Below are 6,471 nucleotides of genomic sequence, written 5' to 3' on the forward strand. Positions count from 1 at the left end.
AGGACAAAGAGGAAACAAATCGTGTCGGGGATACCAACTGAAGCACGACCGGTGTGGTGCAGGTGAGCCAAACCCAGATATTTTTCATTATTGTTCGATGATTTTGGCTGCAAGAAAAGTTGGTTTTGGAAGCATATTTGGCGAATGCTTCAACCTCTGCTTTGTGTTTGTGTGGGAGCCCAGTCCAAGCCCGTCCAATCATGCCATATGTCGTGCATCTTGCGTGCGCTCAGCAGTGTGTTACTACAGTTTAGGTTTTGCTTTGATCTTATGTGTTGTTCTCTTGTTTGTTTCTTCTTCTTTTAACAGTTGATTTTAAACAATTTCTCAGTCTGCTCCTACAGTCCCCCTTTCCAACCCCTTTTTCCTTTCTCCCCTTTCTTTCTTTCGTTCTTTCCCTTTCCTCCTTTACTGTCCTAATGGGCCTGTCCATTGAATAACTGTAACATAAAATAAATAAACCTATTAATATATAGAATCAATCATGGACCAAGATGCATGCCATATTTTCTTCCACTTGGAAAAAATAAATCCGTTTGGGCAGCTTTCCTGGCCTTTCAGAAAACAATTCTGATTACTAAAGTATGGACCAGGGAACAGGCAAACAAGCACACACCAAAACTCTCTTGAGTGCTCCATCTATCAATAGTATTGTGGCATCGAGGGGAATGGGTGTAAAAGGAAGATGACGACACTGCGTAGCAAGGTTTTGTGTGATCATTGTTCTCGAAGGCTGCAACCTTTAAAATAATGATGCACAGTCATCTGTCAGACAACTTCAGCAGTCCAGCAGAAGATATTTGGCTACAGAAGACAGTAGAAGATTTCTTTACTGCTCTTAATTTTTGTTTTTGTTTTGTTTTTTAAAATTCATTTAATAATGACACTTTGTCAACTTTGAGAAGTGCTTCAGTTCTATATGGCAGATAACAACTCAGTGAATAATGTTTTTTTGCAGCGACCTAATGACCGGATGATTATTGTGCAGATTCTGGTAATAATATTTCTTTGTATTAACATGTTGCTCATCCTGACTTTTATGAAAAAAGAATCGTTTCACACATCTGCACGCTACATCTTATTTTCTGTAACATTACTGTCGGACAGCATTTTGTTATTCGTGAGTGATATCCTGGTAATCTTAACCTATTTTCAATTTACAATACAAGTGTGGTTGTGTATAATCATCACTATTTTTGTGCTTATGTATACTTTTGTCACACCAGTTACTCTGACAGCAATGACTCTGGAGCGCTATGTGGCCATTTGTATGCCCCTGCGTCATGGACAGCTGTGCTCCACACACAGCACTATGTACTGTATCCTGATCATTCATGGTGTCAGCTTTGGTCCTTGTGTAATTATTCTGTCCATGTTCTTTGCTTCTGCCTCACTTAAGTTCTACAAGCAATCCACGATATGTAGTGTAGAGGCATTTACTCTTTACAGATGGCAGGATCATGTTCGATCAGCTGTGTTTCAATTGTATTTTTTGATTATGGGCATCACTATTGCATACTCATATGTTCAAATAATGAAAGTGGCCAAAGCTGCATCAGGAGATAAAAAGAAGTTGACACATAAAGGACTCAAAACAGTGATCCTTCATGCTTTCCAGTTGTTGCTCTGTCTCATTCAGCTGTGGTGCCCATTCATTGAAACTGCAATACTTCAGATTGATTTCAGGTTATTTATAGATGTCAGATATTCTAACTACATTATGTTTAGTATTGCTCCAAGGTGCCTGAGTCCTCTGATCTATGGCCTCAGGGATGAAAATTTTTTTCTTGTACTAAAAAGTCTTATGCCTACTTCATCCTGTTCAAAATAAACATAATTTGAGTTACATCAGAAATATAAATGCTGCCATTCATATTTCCTCAGATCATACAGGAAATGACTGCTTCAATATGCAAGAGTAATTTTATGTAAATAATGATTAATTTTAAATTATTAGTAGTTTTGCAAGTTGCTTTCCTGTATATGTTTACTGATGCTATATTGTTATGCATTTAAACAAAACTCTGCAGTTACATGTCACTTTTCAGGTGCAGTTTACACATAAGTTTAAAATGAGAAAATAAAATTTAAATAAATGTTAAGTGTATCTACACAATTTGTCCAAGAGAATTTTTTTTCCTGATAGAAGATGATTCACTTTCTCAGAATGAATTGTAGAGTTTTTATGATGTTGCAGCTTGATTGATTTAGCTTTATCTGTTATGAATTGTTGCAAAATAATTCAACTGAAATTTCCAAATGATTAAGTATGTGCAACATGACAAGACCTAAAAAATATCATTGAAAGTCAGGATTATGTGACAAACAAATGATATATGAAAACAAATACTACTTTTATTTTATTGCTGTTATGTGAATGGGGAAGAATGATGAAGATGGAATAATGTTATTTTGACAAACTTCTATGGTAGTGATCATAATCCTACGGAGCCCCGCAAGGGACATGGGAGAACAAAAAACTAAGATGAACTTTTGCAAGATCTTTTTGTGAGATCTCGCATAAACTTTGTGCCAATAATTTGTCTTTGTATTAACATGTGGCTCATCCTGACTTTTATAAAAAAAAAAAAAAAAAAAGAATCCTTTCACACATCTGCACGCTACATCTTATTTTCTATAACATTACTGTCAGACAGCATTTTGGATTGTGTCTTATGTCAGTGTGTCCATCTTTGCTCCCCCTGTCTCGTTAGCCCTTATCTCTCCCAGCTGTGTCTCCCTCTTGTTTTCCATTCCTTGATTACTTCCCTGTGTATATTAGCCCCGTGTTTGCCCTTGCTCAGTGTTGCGTCGTACCATCAAAATATGCCTTTGTGTTTCAGTTCTCTGTTGGCAGTGTTGCCTCCCTAAGATGATGACCAGAGGGGCAACTGGTTTCCTGTTCAACAATGTGTGGTGATGTGATAAAGAATAGAAAAAGGGACACACGTTGAGCTGATGTCAGTTTCACAACAGGAAGGTTTATTCTTCCCAACAGCTTAGAACACTGACAGCTTCAGGTATCACCACACTAACTGGAGGAAACCTGGTCTTAGGAGAGACGGCATCCATCCACTTTGGATGGAGCAGCTCTCATTTCTAGAAATATGGACAAATGTATTAACCCCCCCGAAATATGACTATCTAGAGTTGGGACCAGGAAGCAGAGTTGCGGTGTTACACGCCTCTCTGCAGCTTCTCTCCTCCTGTTACACCCCCGGGGGGGAAAGCCAATCTTCATAGAGACTGTGTCAGCTCTCAAATGGACACAACATAAACTAAAAACCAGCAACAAACAACTTAAACATAAAAAATTACAAAGAAAGAACAATACAGTATCCACATCTGAACCAAAGAGTAAACAGTGAAATGTGAATTATTAAATATTAGGTCTCTCTCTCCTCCAAGTCTCTGTTAGTACATGACTTAATAATTGATCAACAAATTGATTTACTTTGCCGTACAGAAACCTGGTTGCAGCAGGATGATTATGTTAGTTTAAATGAATCAACACCCCCGAGTCATTCTAACTACCAGAAATCTCGAAGCACAGGCCGAGGGGGCGGTGTGGCAGCAATTTTTCACACCAGCCTATTAATTAATGAAAGACCAAGACAGACTTTTAATTCATTTGAAAGCCTGATGCTTAGCCTTGCCCACCCCAGATGTAAAACTCAAAACCCAGTCTTATTTGTTATCATCTATCGTCCACTTGGGCCTTACACAGAGTTTCTGTCTGATTTCTCAGACTTTTTATCTGATTTAGTGCTCAGCTCAGATAAAATAATTTTTGTGGGTGATTTTAACATCCATGTAGATGCTAAAAATGACAGCCTCAACATGGCAATTAATCTGTTATTAGACTCAATTTGCTTCTCTCAAAATGTAAAAGAACCCACCCACCACTTTAATCACACTCTAGATCTTGTTTTAACATATGGCATAGAAACTGAACATTTAACAGTATTTCCTGAAAACCCTCTCCTGTGTGATCATTTCCCAATTACATTTACAATAATTGATTGCACAGCAGTGGGGAGTAGACTTCATCACAGTAGATGTCTTTCTGAAAATGCTGTAACTAAGTTTAAGAATACAGGGAGTGCAGAATTATTAGGCAAATGAGTATTTTGTCCACATCATCCTCTTCATGCATGTTGTCTTACTCCAAGCTGTATAGGCTCGAAAGCCTACTACCAATTAAGCATATTAGGTGATGTGCATCTCTGTAATGAGAAGGGGTGTGGTCTAATGACATCAACACCCTATATCAGGTGTGCATAATTATTAGGCAACTTCCTTTCCTTTGGCAAAATGGGTCAAAAGAAGGACTTGTCAGGCTCAGAAAAGTCAAAAATAGTGTGATATCTTGCAGAGGGATGCAGCAGTCTCAAAATTGCAAAGCTTCTGAAGCATGATCATCGAACAATCAAGTGTTTCATTCAAAATAGTCAACAGGGTCGCAAGAAGCGTGTGGAAAAACCAAGGTGCAAAATAACTGCCCATGAACTGAGAAAAGTCAAGCGTGCAGCTGCCAAGATGCCACTTGCCACCAGTTTGGCCATATTTCAGAGCTGCAACATCACTGGAGTGCCCAAAAGCACAAGGTGTGCAATACTCAGAGACATGGCCAAGGTAAGAAAGGCTGAAAGACGACCACCACTGAACAAGGCACACAAGCTGAAACGTCAAGACTGGGCCAAGAAATATCTCAAGACTGATTTTTCTAAGGTTTTATGGACTGATGAAATGAGAGTGAGTCTTGATGGGCCAGATGGATGGGCCCGTGGCTGGATTGGTAAAGGGCAGAGAGCTCCAGTCCGACTCAGACGCCAGCAAGGTGGAGGTGGAGTACTGGTTTGGGCTGGTATCATCAAAGATGAACTTGTGGGGCCTTTTCGGGTTGAGGATGGAGTCAAGCTCAACTCCCAGTCCTACTGCCAGTTTCTGGAAGACACCTTCTTCAAGCAGTGGTACAGGAAGAAGTCTGCATCCTTCAAGAAAAACATGATTTTCATGCAGGACAATGCTCCATCACACGCGTCCAAGTACTCCACAGCGTGGCTGGCAAGAAAGGGTATAAAAGAAGAAAAACTAATGACATGGCCACCTTGTTCACCTGATCTGAACCCCATTGAGAACCTGTGGTCCATCATCAAATGTGAGATTTACAAGGAGGGAAAACAGTACACCTCTCTGAACAGTGTCTGGGAGGCTGTGGTTGCTGCTGCACGCAATGTTGATGGTGAACAGATCAAAACACTGACAGAATCCATGGATGGCAGGCTTTTGAGTGTCCTTGCAAAGAAAGGTGGCTATATTGGTCGCTGATTTGTTTTTGTTTTGTTTTTGAATGTCAGAAATGTATATTTGTGAATGTGGAGATGTTATATTGGTTTCACTGATAAAAATAAATAATTGAAATGGGTATATATTTGTTTTTTGTTAAGTTGCCTAATAATTATGCACAGTAATAGTCACCTGCACACACAGATATCCCCCTAAAATAGCTAAAACTAAAAACAAACTAAAAACTACTTCCAAAAACATTCAGCTTTGATATTAATGAGTTTTTTGGGTTCATTGAGAACATGGTTGTTGTTCAATAATAAAATTATTCCTCAAAAATACAACTTGCCTAATAATTCTGCACTCCCTGTATAATCCACCCACTGTTATCATCTTCAATGCCCTGTACCAACACAGAGCAGAGCACCTACCTGAACGCTACGCCAACAGAGGTTGATCATCTTGTTAATAATTTTATCTCCTCACTGCGTACAACTCTGGATACTGTAGCTCCGGTGAAAACTAAGGCCTGAAATCAGAAGTACCTGACTCCGTGGTCTAATTCTCAGACACACAGCTTAAACCAGATAACTCGTAAGCTGGAGAGGAAATGGCGTGTCACAAATTTAGAAGATCATCATTTAGCCTGGAGAAATAGTTTGCTGATTTTTAAGAAAGTCCCCCGCAAAGCCAGAACATCTTACTATTCATCACTGATTGAAGAAAATAAGAACCCTACGTTTCTCTCCAGCACTGTAGCCAGGCTGACAAAAAGTCTGCTGTTGAGCCACCCATCCCTTTAACGTTAACTAGTAATGACTTCATGAACGTCTTCACAGATAAAATTTTAATCATTAGAGAAAAAATTGCCAATAATCATCCCACAGATGTAACATTATCTACAGCTGCTTTCAGTATCATTGATATTCCTTTAGACTCTTTTTCTCCAATGATCTTTCTGAGTTAACGTTAATAATTACTTCCTCCAGCACCTTGTGATGTTTTATCTAGAAAGGTGCTATATAAATAAAGTTTTATTTACTTACTTAACTTCAGTAACTGCTTCCTCCAAACCATTAACGGGGTTCGAGCCCCGGCTTGGACAGTCTCGGTCGTTGTGTCCTTGGGCAAGACACTTCACCCGTTGCCCACTGGTGGTGGTCAGAGGGCCGGTGGCGCCAG

General features: G+C 39.3%; 1 pseudogene; it reads left to right on the forward strand.

Annotated features, from left to right (window-relative positions):
- The first annotated feature begins 669 nt into the window (after positions 1 to 669).
- On the forward strand, positions 670 to 1,842 carry LOC120737008 (annotated as a pseudogene).
- Positions 1,843 to 6,471: the final 4,629 nt, after the last annotated feature.

This window comes from Simochromis diagramma, unplaced genomic scaffold, assembly GCF_900408965.1.
Source record: "Simochromis diagramma unplaced genomic scaffold, fSimDia1.1 OVJJ01000463.1, whole genome shotgun sequence".
NCBI classification, from domain to species: domain Eukaryota; kingdom Metazoa; phylum Chordata; class Actinopteri; order Cichliformes; family Cichlidae; genus Simochromis; species Simochromis diagramma.